This window comes from Magallana gigas, chromosome 9 (assembly GCF_963853765.1).
Source record: "Magallana gigas chromosome 9, xbMagGiga1.1, whole genome shotgun sequence".
In the NCBI taxonomy this organism is placed as follows: domain Eukaryota; kingdom Metazoa; phylum Mollusca; class Bivalvia; order Ostreida; family Ostreidae; genus Magallana; species Magallana gigas.
The window spans coordinates 41,229,414-41,248,467 of NC_088861.1; the positions used below are offsets into that span (position 1 = coordinate 41,229,414).

Below are 19,054 nucleotides of genomic sequence, written 5' to 3' on the forward strand. Positions count from 1 at the left end.
TCATTTTAAGTGCCAGATACTATTTTGTTTCAGGTGTAAGAGTTTTGTTCAACAAGTGTTTAGAAATTCGTCACCAATCTTGAGATATCTGAGAAAGAATATTTTAGGGGCCGGACCTTATGTCCTTATTGGGGCCGCTGAACAAAAACTGTTAGGTTGCATGTTATTAGGTACATTATTTTGAGCATCTTTTCTTTTATACTGCATTTCAAAATATTTTTTCTTTTTGAGATATAGGTGATTAAAGTTTTGGACTTTTGATCGCTAAAAATCCTTAATTACGTAACAAATGAGAAAATCATTATAATGCTACATAACTGTTCGATAAACATATTTGCTTCTATAATCTATTAAGAAATACCCCTCGGTAAAGAACTATAGGAAAAAGACTTTAGAGCCCTCTAGGTCCCTATTATTAGATCCAGGCCCTTTTTCCTGGTATCAAATGAAAGGTCATTTGAATATAAAGACATTTTGTTCAACAAGTGTTCAATAATTCGTTACCATTCTTGAGATATCTGAGAAAGAATGTTTTAGGGGCTGGTCCCTTATCTCCTTCTGGGGCCGCTGAACCAAAGTTTTAGGCTGCATGTTGTTAAGGACATCATTTTGAGCATCTTTTCTTTTATACTGCATTTCAAAATAGTTTTCCTTTTTGAGATATAGGTTATCAAAGTTTTGGACTTTTGACCCCTAAAAACCCCTAATTACGTAACATATGAGAAAATCGTAATACTGCTTGGCTTCATAACTGTAAGATAAACATATTTGCTTCTATAATTTATCACAAAATATCCATCAGTAAAGAACTATAGGAAAAAGATTTTAGAGCCCTCTGGTTCCCTCATTTAAGGGACCAGTCCCTTTTTCTTGATATAAAATAAAAGGTCACTTAATTCTAAACACATTTTGTTCAACAAGTGTTTAGAAATTTGTTACCGTTCTGGAGATATATAAGAAAAAAGGTTTTAGGGGCCGATCCCTTATTTCCTTATAGGGGCCGTTTAACGAAATTTTGAGGATTGCATATTGTTAAGAACATCAGTTTGAACAACCTTTCTTCTGTATTGCATTTCGAAATATTTTTCCTTTCTGAGATATGGGTGATCAAAATTTTGGACTTTTGGCCCCTAATAACCCTTAATTACGTAACACATGGAAAAATCATTACATTGCTTGGATACATCACTGTGAGATAAACATATTTGCTTCTATAACATTTCACAAAATTTCGTTCAGTAAAGGGCTACAGATTAAAGACTTTAGAGCCCTTTGGTCCCCCAATATGAGGAGCCAGCCCCTTTTTCTTGATTTTAAAAGAAAGGTCTTGTAAAAAGAAACTATTTTTTCATTACATGTCTTAATATTTTTCAGAAAAGAGATAATTAAAGAAAACCACAAAAATTTACGACGTTTTTTTTTATCCCAATTTTCGGGTCTAGGCGAGCTTCGACACTTTTTGCGATCGAAATGATTTTAAACCTTCATGCACAATTTCAGTCTTCCGTCTAACATCGCTGAAAATTTCAAGTTTATATCTGCTATAGTTTAAGAGGAGTACTGCCGACAAAATACCCCTCTGAAAATCGATAAAACGACTATATCTCAAAACCGGAAGTGACGTCATCAATAAAAAAAATTTGCAATACGGTTCATATCATCTTCTATTAGATCCCAAAGTTTCATGAAAATCATTTGAGTAGTTTTCGAGATCTCGCGTGCACAAAATTTGTAAGAAAAAAAAAAATAATATAGAAGACTAGAGCAAAGCTCGTTGCAAAGCAACGAGTGGGTCTTCCGTTAATGTCGAAAGTAAAGCTGTAAGTTCCTGTAAGAAGTAGAGCTCTTAAACCATTAACAAGAGTAACTTAAATAAAAAGACGAAAAAAATCGAATTATTCCTGGTACGACTTAACAAAATACGAATGATTTTAAGTACGACTTAACAAAAACCTTTCCGATTTCAAGACTGACTTAACAAAAAAAATCCGAAAATTTTCAAGTACGACTTAACAATTATTTTTGGTACGAATTAATTTTACTTTGAACATTACACTATTTTTTAAACCAAGGACGCGGAATCAAAAATTCCGGAAAAATCAATTTTTCAACCCCGATATCTCTGTAATGCATCGTCCGATTTTCAAACAGATTTCAGATTTAAATTCACCATGGCAAGTTCTATAAGACTGTAGTATTGTCTTATTTTGTTCAAAAAAAAGAATTTTTCCAAAAATTGGAACTGCTTCCGGTTTTGAGCAAAATTGATGAACAAAATTTTAAACCCTCCAGTACATCAAAGAATTGATACATCTATCATCAGTAAAAATTTCAAAGCGATATATTTAAAGTTTACGGAGATTTCTTCCGGACAAAATCACATTTTTTAAATTTAAAAATGGCCGCCAAATTTGAACGGAAGTGACGTAAATGCTGAAACTTTAACATCTTATAGGCACGGTAACTTTGCAAACGCTCTGAAAATTTCATTGAAATCGGATGAAAACTTTTTGAGATATAAAGCCGAGAAGGAGTCAGAAAAAAAAAAAAAAAAAAAAAAAAAAACTAGAGCAAAGCTCGTTGCAAAGCAACGAGTGGGTCTTCCGTCAATGTCGGAAGTAAAGCCGGATGTTCCTGTAAGAAGAGCTCTTAAACCAACAACAAGAGTAACTAAAATAAAAAGATGAATAAATCGAATTATTCCTGGTACGACTTAACAAAATCCGAATGATTTTAAGTACGAACTAACAAAAACCTTTCTGATTTCAAGAACGACTTGACAAAAAAAATCCAAATGTGTTCAAGCACGACTTAACAGTTATTTTTGGTACGAAATAATTTTACTTTGAACATTACGCTATTTTTTAAACCATGGACGCGGAATCAAAATTTCCGGAAAAATCAATTTTTAAACCCCGATATCTCTGTAATGCATCATCCGATTTTCAAACGGATTTCAGATTTGAATTCACCATGGCATGTTCTATAAGACTGTAGTATTGTCTTATTTTGTTCAAAAAAATGAAAATTTCCAAAAATTGGAACTGCTTCCAGTTTTTAGCAAAATTGATGAAGAAAATTTTAAACCCCTCAGTACATTATAGAATTGATACATCAATCATCAGTCAAAATTTCAAAACGATATCTTAAAAGGTTACGGAGATTTCTTCCGGACAAAATCACTTTTTTAAAATTTAAAAATGGCCGCCAAATTTGAACGGAAGTGACGTAAATGCTGAAACTTTTACATCTTTGAGGCACGGTAACTTCACAAAAGCTCTGAAAATTTCATTGAAATCGGATGAAAACTTTTTGAGATATAAAGCCGAGAAGGAGTAAAAAAAAAAATTAAAAAAAAAATAATGATAACTAGAGCAAAGCTCGTTGCAAAGCAACGAGTGGGTCTTCCGTTAATGTGGGAAGTAATGTTGGAAGTTCCTGTAAGAAGTGGAGCTCTTAAACCAATAACAAGAGTAACTAAAAGAAAAAGATGAAAAAATCGAATTATTTCTGGTACGACTTAACAAAATCGGAATGAATTTACGTACGAATTAACAAAAATCTATTCGATTTCAAGAACGACTTAACAAAAAAAAATCCGAATGTGTTCAAGTACGACTTAGCAAATAATTTTTAGGTACAAGTTAATTTAACCAAGAACTTGATACTAATTTCTTAACCAAAAACGCGGAATCAAAATTTCCGGAAAAAACAATTTTTAAAGCCAAATATCTCTGTAATGCATCGTCCGATTTTTAAACGGTTTTCAGTGTTAGATTCAGCTTAAAAAGCACTACAAAACACATATTCGTTTTTGATTCGATCAAAAAATTCAATTTTTTGAAAAATTAAAATCACTTCCGGTTTCTACCGGAAGTGACAAAATAATTTTTTTTATAAAAATGCCATAAGTAAATCAGCAGATTTACAATCACAGAAAATTTCAAGTCTTTATAAACAGCCGTTTACGAGAAAAGTCCTGGACAAAATCACTTTTTGAAAATTTTTAAAATTACGTAATTAGAAAACGGAAGTGACTTAATGACTGAAAATTTAATAGCTTCAAGGGACAAGTATTTAACATAATCCCTGAAAATTTCTTGCAAATCGGTTGAATAGTTTTTGAGATATAAAGCAAAAAAGAAGTCAGAAGGAAAAACAAGAAGAATAATAATAATAAACTAGAGCAAAGCTCGTTGCAAAGCAACGAGTGGGTTTTCCGCTAATGTCGAAAGCAACGCTAGAAGTACGTCAAAGAAGCAGAGTTCTTAATCTAGAAACAAAGAAACCTAAGTACAAAATGATAAAAAAAATCGAATGATTCTTAGTACAACTTAACATGATCCGAATGTTTTTAAGTACGACTTAACCAAAAACCCTTAACCATTTCAAAAGCGACTTAACAAAAAAACAACAATGTGTTTAAGTACGACTTAACAAATTTTGTTTTCATTTTAGGTACAAGTTTACTTTACCTTGAACTAACATCTTTTTTCTTAACCCAGAATGCAAAATTAAAATTTATGTAAAAAATCAATTTTGTTTAAAACATAATTCTGAGCAACTTTTCCTCTTCACTGCTTTTCAAAAGGTTGACCTTTCGTACTGTGTGCTCGTTGCGTCATTAATTGTCAGAAACTTATCGATGTAAAGTTTACTTTACTGTACTTCTGTGAATATTTTCTATGTAAAATTACTATGAACCAGACAACATTGAAATGGTGAACATTTCAAAGGGCCCCGCTTATGTTATTTCAGAGAATTTTGCTTTGACCTTGACCTATAACTTGAAATTTTTCCAGCTGGCATAGAACTTTTAATTCAATTTCATTCCCCCTAACATACATGCATTTTTGTTCAATCTGACCAAGATTAAGCATATTTGGAAAATAATCTACTATTTAAAACTAATTTTAAAAAGATCTGCTATGACCTTCACATTGACAGACTTGGTTCAAGGTCACTGCACGCCATTAACCAATAAACTCTGTAAAGGTAAAATATTAGCCAAATAGGGGCTAAAAGGAGAGTATATCTATGCTCTTAAAATATGGATTTTTGTGTGATCTGATATGACCTTGACTCTTCATCTACAAATATCATTCGAGGTCATTGCATATATTATGAACAAAGGCATCATGTGGGTGAAGTATGAGGCTGAATGGAGCAAAGGGAGAGAAGATATACTCCGGACAAGGATTTTTAAAAACATAATTCTGGTATGACCTTCACAGTTTCTTTTCACTGAAAATAGGTTCAAGGTCACTACACACCCTTTCACCCTTTACTCAAAAGCTCTGCTTATGTGAAGTCTGAGCCAAATAGGGGTTAGTAGAAATTATATATGCTCTCAAAAAAGGATTTTTGCATGATCCGATATGATCTTCACCCGTTACCTAGAAATTTCATGCAAGTTCACTGCACATCGTGTAACCATAGAGACACTCTGTGAGTATTAGCCAGATTGGACCAAAGGGAAAAAAGATATGCCCCAGACAAGGATTTTATATATATAATTCTGCTATGACCTTAACCTTATACCTAAAAACATGGTTCAAGGTGCACTGCACATCCTTCAACCAAAGGAACCCTGTGGATGAGGTATGAGTCAGATTGGGCCAAGGGGAGAGAAGCTATATATGCTCCAGTCGGAACACCTCTGACCTAATAAGATCGCCGCATTAAATACAAAGTTTGATTTAACTCTAATTTGTTTATCATCAAGAAATTCTGCATCGCTGACAAATAAAGTTTTCTTCTGTATAATGAAATACCAATTAACTGACTATTCGGACAATAGCAAGTTTATTGTCCCACTCCACAGCAACTATTTCCCTTGGCTTTGCCTCATTAAATAGTTGCTGTCTTGGGGGACAATAAACTTGCTATTGTCCTCATACCCAGTAAATACTAAATAGGCATATAATATCCCATCCACCTACATTTCATGTTATATAACCTCCCGTTTGTAACCTTCAATTTCACTGTAAAGTCAACACATCTGTCATAGCCACAAGTTTCACAATTTATTTCTGCTTCTCATGTACTTAAAATTAGGGGCCTTAATATTGCTTACCAATTCCAACAAGAGACATCCCTCTAACTATTGATAATCATTAAAATTCATTTCATGAATCTACGCAACAATGATAAACCTTCAAGTACAGTCACTCTCAATTTTACAAAAATATTGACGATACTTTATCCGAAACTGTTCCTTGTACCTTTAACTTAGTACACTAACATTTTTATGAAAAGACGGTTTGTCTTAGAATAAGAAAGCTAAAGCAATTCTGAGAAAAAGAATACTACATATTGCCAATTCCATTGAGGTTTAATAAAAATATGGCCATTTAAGTGAACCCACCATTTCCAATTTCCTTTAGTAAACACAGATTTACAGGGTTCTCCATAGTAAAACATCTTTACCTGACCTTTTAGAGGTCAACTTTTGTTCAACCACCTTTAAAAGAAACCTTATTCAATACAACATATGCCTACATGATATAATCATGATAAAAGCTTCACATCACTTAGAAATACCCTTACATGTATACCCCCCACCCCCCAATCTTTTGATTTTCATAAAAAGTCATGGTTTGAAATGTTTTACCTAATTTTATGAAACGTACGTGTGGCAATTTCCTTGAGTCATTTCTCACACATATTTGAAAACAATCATCAATGATTCTAAAATTTGATCTTTATTTGTTTATTGTATGATTTGTACCATTTTAATTAACAAATAGACAGCTGTCCTGCTTGTGATTTCTTGTTTTCATGAAAAAAAGTAAGCTAACAATCATATTTAGTGAATATCTAATCTATTCTGATTTCTAGTCTTCTTCTAACCATGCTAAAACAGTAAGTTACAACCTACAAGTTAGACATCTGCCTTAAATTATAGAATTAAATTCAAACACACCCAGGTAGCTGGAGACAGAGTTGATTTCAATGAAAAATGTTCAAATTTGACATGTTTTTCTACTTTTTTATGCATATATACCTTAGAAAGGTAGAAATAGGTTGTTTCTTGTTCATTTCAAAAGTAATTATCATAATTATTATAGCAGATGTTATTTCAAAGTCAAATGTACATTTACATATCCTACATGTAATCTTAATGCAGACAATTAAATAGGGGGGGGGGGGGGGGTTCAATTATGTAAACACATCTAAATATCTTTATGAAATAAAAAATAAAGGAAACATAATTGTATACTTTTATTGAAAAACAAATTTTCACAGCAATTATGAATTTCTTTAAACAGCCTTAATTTTGTTTTCATAATTTCTTATCAAACACAAACCACAACATGGCATGATGCTTTCTTCAAGTTCCATTATTGTTCATGCATTATCGGATTTAATTTGAATTACCGGTAAATAGTCTGTAGAACACAAGGAATATGCATGTGGATAGAGGTGACAGGTTAATCTCAGGAGCTGACCCACAAGAATCAACAGGTACCGGTAAAAGCCATGTGGTAACAAGAGTCTGTTTTGAGCTGAAATAAATAAAAAAAATAATTAGCTGTGTTTACATACATGTTCTAGTAATAGCTGTGTTTACATTAACATATGCATAGTATTTCTGTAAAAAATACACTGACCATGCAGTGTAATAAGTATGACATATCCCAATACATGACATAACATTTAGGCAGTACAAGATCAAAAATTTGCATATCAAGTCATAATATAATATTAAAAAATTTTCATAGGTATAAACACTTATCAAATTGAGAAAGAGAGAGAGTTTGAGAGAGAGAGAGAGAGTTTATTACCGTACTTGTAGTGCAACAGTCAATATTTCAATTCGTAAATTACAAACGAATATTACCCACCGAACAGCGTCAAAGTACATGTACTGGTATTAGCTTCTGGTATACCATTTTTTATCAATTCTACTGTGTTTTTTTTTTTGCAAATAAATTTAGCGAGGGTTTTTGTTTATTTTCTTATAAATTACATGTTTTAAAAACAATACTACGTGTAATACGCATAAAACATGTAAGAGTAAACTTAATGAAGAATTTTTAATAGATTATTTTTCAAAGAATGTGGTACATTACATGTATGTCAATCTTTATAAAACTAGCGTATATTTCGTGTGCCATAAATTGCAAGTTTTTTGTAAATATAATTTACTTGCACGATAGGTATATATGGTCTAACCAAAATTTTCTTCATAAAGCTACAGCTGTATGTACCACATATATGTTTTGTCACAAGTAAACATTTTTTAAAAAAAATACCCAAATTCCAACAGTTGAAATAAACTCAACTCATTCTCTGATAAGTTCATTGTGTTTTGTGCGTGCATATCTTATTTGTCTGCTGCAACAGCAGCCAATCAGCGGTAAGCTGAATCCACAAAAAGAAAGTTTGTGTTTTAGGAGCGGGTAAATTGTTTATGCGACACTGTCAAGAAAACCACACCAAATAATAACAAGAAACATAAATATTCACTTAAATGTATTCTGTTGTAAAGTAAAGGTTTTTAACACTTATTGCATCTTGCAAAACATGTGATGACCTTAATCATCTGTCATATATCTGATATACATGTATATGTAAAAGATGGGAGAAATAACGACGGAACAAAGTGGGATTCGAACCTGGCCCTCTGAATCTCTAGTCAAGTGCTCTACCAACTGAGCTACATGTATCTGGCACCGGTATTCAAACCAGTCTGACTGTCACATTCCTCCCCCTTAAATGATCTTCACCCTCGAAGATCATCCCTGGCAGGATCGAGTTAACCTGTTAGTTCCAGGGGTTGGTCACAACACCAATATTGTAACAGGATGGGAGAAATAATGAAGGACCAAACCGGGATTTGAACCTGGGCCCCCTGAATCTCTAGTCAGGTGCTCTACCAACTGAGCTATCTGGCACTGGTATTCAAACCGGTCTGATCGTCACATATATAAAGAATTATTTTAAACAATGTTGTTCAATAAAAAATAACACTCGCAACCTTCAGTTTTTGTCTGTAATTAATCAATATTGGCGTGCGATCAGTTCTCGCCGAGTACCATTTCTCACCAGTGCATTGTTACGTCATTTTATCAACACATAAAATTATATACAAAAGTATGATGTAACAGTGAACCAGCGAGAAATGGTCCTCGGCGAGAACTGCTCGCACGCCAGTACTGCCAGTAGTCAGATTAAAAAAAGAGAATAAAAAATTACATTTAAAACATTAACAAGGACAATTTAAGTACACATCATAACTGCTAAACAAGAAAAATTATGTGAACTGGTAGAATGGTAGGCATAGTTCTAACTTGTAACCTACATGTACAAGTACATGTACCGGGTACCCGTTGGTCTGCTAAACCTCTTTAATGATACAATGATCGGCATCATAAAGATATTAAAGTCATGTTTTAACTCTGAAGTCTGAGGTATACAATTTTATTTACTTGAAGTTATGTCTACTGGGTATTCATGACTACATTTGGAGTCTTCTGCACAAGAATATATGATATGTTTCTAATTAGACCCTGCTTTGAATTTTGAGTTGAAAATTCACAATCTGTTATTTTTTTAAATAGATAAATTCAGTTACCCTTTCCAGTCCCCCATGAACCTCGAGCGAGTCTAAACATCCATGAAACATGTAAAAATTACACGTTACTGTCGTTAGTAAACAAACACCCACACCATAACAAAAACATCTAACAGTGTGCACGTACTTACATGTACATCTATACTATATACTGAATTTTAACCAGTTAACAAGAAACTTTAAAAGGAGTAAAAGCCTCACCTTCTTCGGTAACATCCACATAAATCACACACTTTAATGTCCATATTTTCTCCTTTATTACTCGTAGCTTATCAACGGCTGATCGTCGACAGAAGTGTGGCTGTCAGAATTTCCTCGTAAACGATTCACACGAGAACATATCCCTCCTTATACAAATATGTAGTATTGTTCCCTGTGCATGTTCATATGTTTCACAGTAACTTGAAAATGCATGTGTACACCGAAAGAATACACAACTTCTCTTCTGCATTACGGCTCTCTCTTTTCTACAATGCCGTTCGTTACTGTTTACATTCGGCGCGCGCGCGGGGGTTACAAACAGGGGCGCCCCGACAAATAGTTGCACGTAGAACGTATAAATAATGTGTGTTCATTGAATTCATAAATGATATAGATGAAAAAAATGAAATTGAATCACAACAATATATCTAAGACGCAACACAACGTAATGCAGTAAATTCCTGGGCCTTAATGTGGCATTTGTTCGCTTGTGTGTCTATGTAGACATATTAACTCGTTCATGTACGATTCTCACATATTTGTTTTATGAAATTTGAAAAAAAAATATAGCACAGAACTTGTTTAATTTGATACCAAATGACATTATTTAATATATTAACAATAACTGAATTAATTTTTTTTCATAAAATGATAACGATTTTTGCTATCAGAAAAATACGTGTATGAGCTGCTGACCCCTAATTATAGGGGCCAGCCCTTTTTTCTTAATTTTAAATGAAAGCTCTCGTTATTCTTAACAACTTTTGTTCTATATGTATTAACAAAACATTTTTAGTTTAAAGGTTATCATACAAAAAGCAACAAAATTTCAGCCCCGAAAAAATCTTAAACTTTGGCGACAAATAGCTCAAAAACTAACAAAGAAATTACCAAAATTTTCATGCCAGCAAAACTATAAAATGTTACCGACAATTTCGCTAAATTTCATGCATCTATTATCTGTAGTTCCCGAGATCAACTCTGGACAAAAGACCCCCCAAATTTCAATTAAAGGGCAATAACTCATAACCGGAAGTGAATTTTAAAAATTTGAAAAAAAACGTCTAGAGATATTAATATCATCTACATACCCTGAAAGTTTCATAGCAATCAGACAAAAAATGTTCGAGAAATCTCGTGCACAAAATTTGCGGGAAAAAAAAAAAAATAACTAGAGCAAAGCTCGTTGCAAAGCAACGAGTGGGTTTTCCGCTAATGTCGAAAGCAACGCTAGAAGTACGTCTAAGAAGCAGAGTTCTTAATCTAGTAACAAAGAAACCTAAGTACAAAAAGATAAAAAAAATCGAATGATTCTTGGTACAACTTAACATGATCCGAATGTTTTTAAGTACGACTTAACCAAAAACCCTTAACCATTTCAAGAACGACTTAACAAAAAAAACAATGTGTTTAAGTACGACTTAACAAATTTGACTTCATTTTAGGTACAAGTTTACTTTACCTTGAACTAACATCTTTTTTCTTAACCCAGAATGCAAAATTAAAATTTATGTAAAAAATCAATTTTGTTTAAAACATAATTCTGAGCAACTTTTCCTCTTCACTGCTTTTCAAAAGGTTGACCTTTCGTACTGTGTGCTCGTTGCGTCATTAATTGTCAAAACTTATCGAAGTAAAGTTTACTTTACTGTTCTTCTGTGAATATTTTCTATGTAAAATTACTATGAACCAGACAACATTGAAATGGTGAACATTTCAAAGGGCCCCGCTTATGTTATTTCAGAGAATTCTGCTTTGACCTTGACCTATAACTTGAAATTTTTCCAGCTGGCATAGAACTTTTAATTCAATTTCATTCCCCCTAACATACATGCATTTTTGTTCAATCTGACCAAGATTAAGCATATTTGGAAAATAATCTACTGTCTAAAACTAATTTTAGAAAGATCTGCTATGACCTTCACATTGACAGACTTGGTTCAAGGTCACTGCACGCCATTAACCAATAAACTCTGTAAAGGTAAAATATTAGCCAAATAGGGGCTAAAAGGAGAGTATATCTATGCTCTTAAAATATGGATTTTTGTGTGATCTGATGACCTTGACTCTTCATCTACAAATATCATTCGAGGTCATTGCATATATTTTGAACAAAGGCATCATGTGGGTGAAGTATGAGGCTGATTGGAGCAAAGGGAGAGAAGATATACTCCGGACAAGGATTTTTAAAAATATAATTCTGGTATGACCTTCACAGTTTCTTTTCACTGAAAATAGGTTCAAGGTCACTACACACCCTTTCACCCTTTACTCAAAAGCTCTGCTTATGTGAAGTCTGCGCCAAATAGGGGTTAGTAGAAATTATATATGCTCTCAAAAAAGGATTTTTGCATGATCCGATATGATCTTCACCCGTTACCTAGAAATTTCATGCAAGGTCACTGCACATCTTTTAACCATAGAGACACTCTGTGAGTATTAGCCAGATTGGACCAAAGGGAAAAAAGATATGCCCCAGACAAGGATTTTATATATATATAATTCTGCTATGACCTTAACCTTATACCTAAAAACATGGTTCAAGGCCACTGCACATCCTTCAACCAAAGGAACCCTGTGGATGAGGTATGAGCCAGATTGGGCCAAGGGGAGAGAAGCTATGCTCCTGTCAAGCCATCTCGGATGGACAGACGGTCAAATTGATCACTAGAAGGCGCCCGCATAAACATGCCTTTTTATCTAATTTAAAATAGTATCCATGCTATCTGCCCATGGTGAATAGTCATCAAAACCATTCATCAGCAGAATTTGATTTCCCTCCTTTTTAAGGTGGTATGGGACATCTGTCGAAATTAATGTGGATTAAAGTACTATATAATTGAAAACTTTTCACCGGTTTAGAATTTTCAAATTTTACAATATTTAACCAAAAAATAGCTTTTAAAAATATTTGAAAAGGTAAAAATTGTAAAAACCCCAGCGGGATTCGAACTCATGACTTACAGGTTCCTAGTAAACCCTCTAACCCACTGTGCTAAGGAGTTAGGTGACCATTTTTGAAAAGAAACTACATGTACTTATATAATTTAACTTTATTTTATTGTTTATTTCGATAAACAATACGTCACAACATGGAAGTGTCCCATATCACCTTAAACTCGGAACACCTCTGACCTAATAAGATCGCCGCATTAAATACAAAGTTTGATTTAACTCTAATTTGTTTATCATCAAGAAATTCTGCATCGCTGACAAATAAAGTTTTCTTCTGCATAATGAAATACCAATTAACTGACTATTCGGACAATAGCAAGTTTATTGTCCCATTCCACAGCAACTATTTCCCTTGGCTTTGCCTCATTAAATAGTTGCTGTCTTGGGGGACAATAAACTTGCTATTGTCCTCATACCCAGTAAATACTAAATAGGCATATAATATCCCATCCACCTACATTTCATTTTATATAACTTCCCGTTTGTAACCTTCAATTTCACTGTAAAGTCAACACATCTGTCATAGCCGCAAGTTTCACAATTTATTTCTGCTTCTCATGTACTTAAAATTAGGGGCCTTAATATTGCTTACCAATTCCAACAAGAGACATCCCTCTAACTATTGATAATCATTAAAATTCATTTCATAAATCTACGCAACAATGATAAACCTTCAAGTACAGTCACTCTCAATTTTACAAAAATATTGACGGTACTTTATCCGAAACTGTTCCTTGTACCTTTAAGTTAGTACACTAACATTTTTATGAAAAGACGGTTTGTCTTAGAATAAGAAAGCTAATGCAATTCTGAGAAAAAGAATACCACATATTGCCAATTCCATTGAGGTTTAATAAAAATATGGCCATTTAAGTGAACCCACCATTTCCAATTTCCTTTAGTAAACACAGATTTACAGGGTTCTCCATAGTAAAACATCTTTACCTGACCTTTTAGAGGTCAACTTTTGTTCAACCACCTTTAAAAAGAAACCTTATTCAATACAACATATGCCTACATGATATAATCATGATAAAAGCTTCACATCACTTAGAAATACCCTTACATGTATACCCCCCACCCCCCAATCTTTTGATTTTCATAAAAAGTCATGGTTTGAAATGTTTTACCTAATTTTATGAAACGTGTGGCAATTTCCTTGAGTAATTTCTCACACATATTTGAAAACAATCATCAATGATTCTAAAATTTGATCTTTATTTGTTTATTGTATGATTTGTACCATTTTAATTAACAAATAGACAGCTGTCCTGCTTATGATTTCTTGTTTTCATGAAAAAAGTAAGCTAACAATCATATTTAGTGAATATCTAATCTATTCTGATTTCTAGTCTCCTTCTAACCATGCTAAAACAGTAAGTTACAACCTACAAGTTAGACATCTGCCTTAAATAAGAATTAAATTCAAACACACCCAGGTAGCTGGAGACAGAGTTGATTTCAATGAAAAATGTTCAAATTTGACATGTTTTTCTACTTTTTTATGCATATATACCTTAGAAAGGTAGAAATAGGTTGTTTCTTGTTCATTTCAAAAGTAATTATCATAGCAGATGTTATTTCAAAGTCAAATGTACATTTACATATCCTACATGTAATCTTAATGCAGACAATTAAATAGAGGGGGGGGGGGGTTCAATTATGTAAACACATCTAAATATCTTTATGAAATAAAAAATAAAGGAAACATAATTGTATGCTTTTATTGAAAAACAAATTTTCACAGCAATTATGAATTTCTTTAAACAGCCTTAATTTTGTTTTCATAATTTCTTATCAAACACAAACCACAACATGGCATGATGCTTTCTTCAAGTTCCATTATTATTCATGCATTATCGGATTTAATTTGAATTACCGGTAAATAGTCTGTAGAACACAAGGAATATGCATGTGGATAGAGGTGACAGGTTAATCTCAGGAGCTGACACACAAGAATCAACAGGTACCGGTAAAAGCCATGTCGTAACAAGAGTCTGTTTTGAGCTGAAATAAATAAAAAAAATAATTAGCTGTGTTTACATACATGTACTAGTAATAGCTGTGTTTACATTAACATATGCATAGTATTTCTGTAAAAAATACACTGACCATGCAGTGTAATAAGTATGACATATCCCAATACATGACATAACATTTAGGCAGTACAAAATCAAAAATTTGCATATCAAGTCATAATATAATATTAAAAAATTTTCATAGGTATAAATACTTATCGAGAAAGAGAGAGAGTTTGAGAGAGAGAGAGAGTTTATTACCGTACTTGTAGTGCAACAGTCAATATTTCAATTCGTAAATTACAAACGAATATTACCCACCGAACAGCGTCAAAGTACATGTACTGGTATTAGCTTCTGGTATACCATTTTTTATCAATTCTACTGTGTTTTTTTTTTTTGCAAATAAATTTAGCGTGGGTTTTTGCTTATTTTCTTATAAATTACATGTTTTAAAAACAATACTACATGTAATAAGCATAAAACATGTATGAGTAAACTTAATGAAGAATTTTTAAAAGATTATTTTTCAAAGAATGTGGTACATTACATGTATGTCAATCTTTATAAAACTAGCGTATATTTCGTGCGCCATAAATTGCAAGTTTTTTGTAAATATCATTTACTTGCATGATAGGTATATATGGTCTAACCAAAATTTTCTTCATAAAGCTACAGCTGTATGTACCACATATATGTTTTGTCACAAGTATACATTTAAAAAAAAAATACCCAAATTCCAACAGTTTAAATAAACTCAACTCATTCTCTGATAAGTTCATTGTGTTTTGTGCGTGCTAACTTATTTGTCTGCTGCAACAGCAGCCAATCAGCGGTAAGCTGAATCCACAAAAATAAAGTTTGTGTTTTAGGAGCGGGTAAATTGTTTATGCGACACTGTCAAGAAAACCACACCAAATAATAACAAGAAACATAAATATTCACTTAAATGTATTCTGTTGTAAAGTAAAGGTTTTTAACACTTATTGCATCTTGCAAAACATGTGATGACCTTAATCATCTGTCATATATCTGATATACATGTATATGTAAAAGATGGGAGAAATAACGACGGAACAAAGTGGGATTCGAACCTGGCCCACTGAATCTCTAGTCAAGTGCTCTACCAACTGAGCTACATGTATCTGGCACCGGTATTCAAACCAGTCTGACCGTCACATTCCTCCCCCTTAAATGATCTTCACCCTCGAAGATCATCCCTTGCAGGATCGAGTTAACCTGTTAGTTCCAGGGGTTGGTCACAACACCAATATTGTAACAGGATGGGAGAAATAATGAAGGACCAAACCGGGATTTGAACCTGGGCCCCCTAAATCTCTAGTCAGGTGCTTACCAACTGAGCTATCTGGCACTGGTATTCAAACGGGTCTGATCGTCACATATATAAAGAATTATTTTAAACAATGTTGTTCAATAAAAAATAACACTCGCAACCTTCAGTTTTTGTCTGTAATTAATCAATATTGGCGTGCGATCAGTTCTCGCCGAGTACCATTTCTCACCAGTGCATTGTTACGTCATTTTATCAACACATAAAATTATATACGAAAATATGATGTAACAGTGCACCAGCGAGAAATGGTCCTCGTCGAGAACTGCTCGCACGCCAGTACTGCCAGTAGTCAGATTAAAAAAAGAGAATAAAAAATTACATTTAAAACATTAACAAGGACAATTTAAATACACATCATAACTGCTAAACTAAACAAGAAAAATTATGTGAACTGGTAGAATGGTAGGCATAGTTCTAACTTGTAACCTACATGTACAAGTACATGTACCGGGTACCCGTTGGTCTGCTAAACCTCTTTAATGATACAATGATCGGCATCATAAAGATATTAAAGTCATGTTTTAACTCTGAAGTCTGAAGTATACAATTTTATTTACTTAAAGTTATGTCTACAGGGTATTCATGACTACATTTGGAGTCTTCTGCACAAGAATATATGACATGTTTCTATAATTAGACCCTGCTTTGAATTTTGAGTTGAAAATTCACAATCTGTTATTTTTTTAAATAGATAAATTCAGTTACCCTTTCCAGTCCCCCATGAACCTCGAGCGAGTCTAAACATCCATGAAACATGTAAAAATTACACGTTAGTAAACAAACACCCACACCATAACAAAAACATCTAGCCTAACAGTGTGCACGTACTTACATGTACATCTATACTATATACTAAATTTTAACCAGTTAACAAGAAACTTTAAAAGGAGTAAAAGCCTCACCTTCTTCAGTAACATCCACATAAATCACACACTTTAATGTCCATATTTTCTCCTTTATTAGGCTACTCGTAGCTTATCAACGGCTGATCGTCGACAGAAGTGTGGCTGTCAGAATTTCCTCGTAAACGATTCACACGAGAAAAATATCCTCCTTAAACAAATATGTAGTATTGTTCCCTGTGCATGTTCATATGTTTCACAGTAAATTGAAAAGGCATGTGTACACCGAAAGAATACACAACTTCTCTTCTTCATTACGGCTCTCTCTTTTCTACAATGCCGTTCGTTACTGTTTACATTCGGCGCGCGCGCGGGGGTTACAAACAGGGGCGCCCCGACAAATAGTTGCACATAGAACGTTTAAATAATGTGTGTTCATTGAATTCATAAATGATATAGATGAAAAAAATGAAATTGTATCACAACAATTTATCTAAGACGCAACACAACGTAATGCAGTAAATGCCTGGGCCTTAATGTGGCATTTGTTCGCTTGTGTGTCAATGTAGACATATTAACTCGTTCATGTACGATTCTCACATATTTGTTTTATGAAATTTGAAAAAAAATATAGCACAGAGTTTGTTTAATTTGATACCAAATGACATTATTTAATATATTAACAATAACTGAATTAATTTTTTTTCATAAAATGATAACGATTTTTGCTATCAGAAAAATACGTGTATGAGCTGCTGACCCCTAATTATAGGGGCCAGCCCTTTTTTCTTAATTTTAAATGAAAGCTCTCGTTATTCTAAACAACTTTTGTTCTATATGTATTAACAAAATATTTTTAGTTTAAAGGTTATAATACAAAAAGCAACAAAATTTCAGCCCCGAAAAAATCTTAAACTTTGGCGACAAATAGCTCAAAAACTAACAAAGAAATTACCAAAATTTTCATGCCAGCAAAACTATAAAATGTTACCGACAATTTCGCCAAATTTCATGCATCTATCATCTGTAGTTCCCGAGATCAACTCTGGACAAAAGACTCCCCAATTTTCAATTAAAGGGCAATAACTCATAACCGGAAGTGAATTTTAAAAATTTGAAAAAAACGTCTAGAGATATTAATATCATCTACATACCCTGAAAGTTTCATAGCAATCAGACAAAATATGTTCGAGAAATCTCGTGCACAAAATTTGCGGGAAAAAAAAAAAATAATAATAAGAAACAGTAGAATAACAGAAGGGTTTTCCGTTGAAAAACGGAAAACCCTAATAATAAGAAACAGTAGAATAACAGAAGGGTTTTCCGTTGAAAAACGGAAAACCCTAAAAAAAACAATAGAATAACAAGAGGGTCTTCCGTTGAAAACGGAAGACCCTAAAAAGAAACCAAACAAAAACAAGAGGGTCTTCCGTTGGAAAACGGAAGACCCTAATAATAATAAAAAGAAACCGAAGAATAACAAGAGGGTCTTCCGTTTTCAACGGACGACCCTAAATATGGAAAAAGAAACAAAGCAATAACAATAAGGTCTTCCGTTGGAAACGGAAGACCTTAATAATAACAGACACGATCTCGTTGCGAGCAACGAGGAGGTCTTCCTTCTGATTTTAGAAATTGAGATTTATGTTTGATCTTGAATTTGCTATTTAACAGCTATACATGATTTAAAACAGGAAAAGAGGATCTTCATTTTAAGTGATACTATTTTGTTTCAGGTGTAAGAGTTTTGTTCAACAACTGTTTAGAAATTCGTCACCGTTCTTGAGATATCTCAGAAAGAATATTTTAGGGGCCAGACCTTATCTCCTTATTGGGGCCGCTGAACAAAAATTGTAAGGTTGCATGTTATTAGGTACATTATTTTGAGCATCTATTCTTTTATACTGCATTTCAAAATATTTTTTCTTTTTGAGATATAGGTTATCACATTTTTGGACTTTTGATCCCTAAAATCCTTTATTACGTAACACATGAGAAAAATCATTATAATGTTAAGCTACATAACTGTTAGATAAACATATTTGCTTATATAATCTATTACGAAATACCCCTCGGTAAAGAACTATAGGGAAAAGACTTTAGA

General features: G+C 33.1%; 1 long non-coding RNA gene across 2 annotated transcripts; it reads right to left on the bottom strand.

Moving 5' to 3' along the window:
• Positions 1 to 7,209: 7,209 nt before the first annotated feature.
• On the bottom strand, positions 7,210 to 18,229 carry LOC136271546 (uncharacterized). 2 transcript variants are annotated; one of them, XR_010709458.1, is made up of 2 exons: positions 17,011 to 18,229; positions 7,210 to 7,508 (listed from the first exon to the last, which is right to left on the bottom strand). It is a non-coding gene; the product is annotated as an uncharacterized lncRNA (long non-coding RNA). The 2 variants fall into 2 exon arrangements; XR_010709457.1 differs by lacking the exon at positions 17,011 to 18,229 and adding an exon at positions 9,782 to 10,613.
• Positions 18,230 to 19,054: the final 825 nt, after the last annotated feature.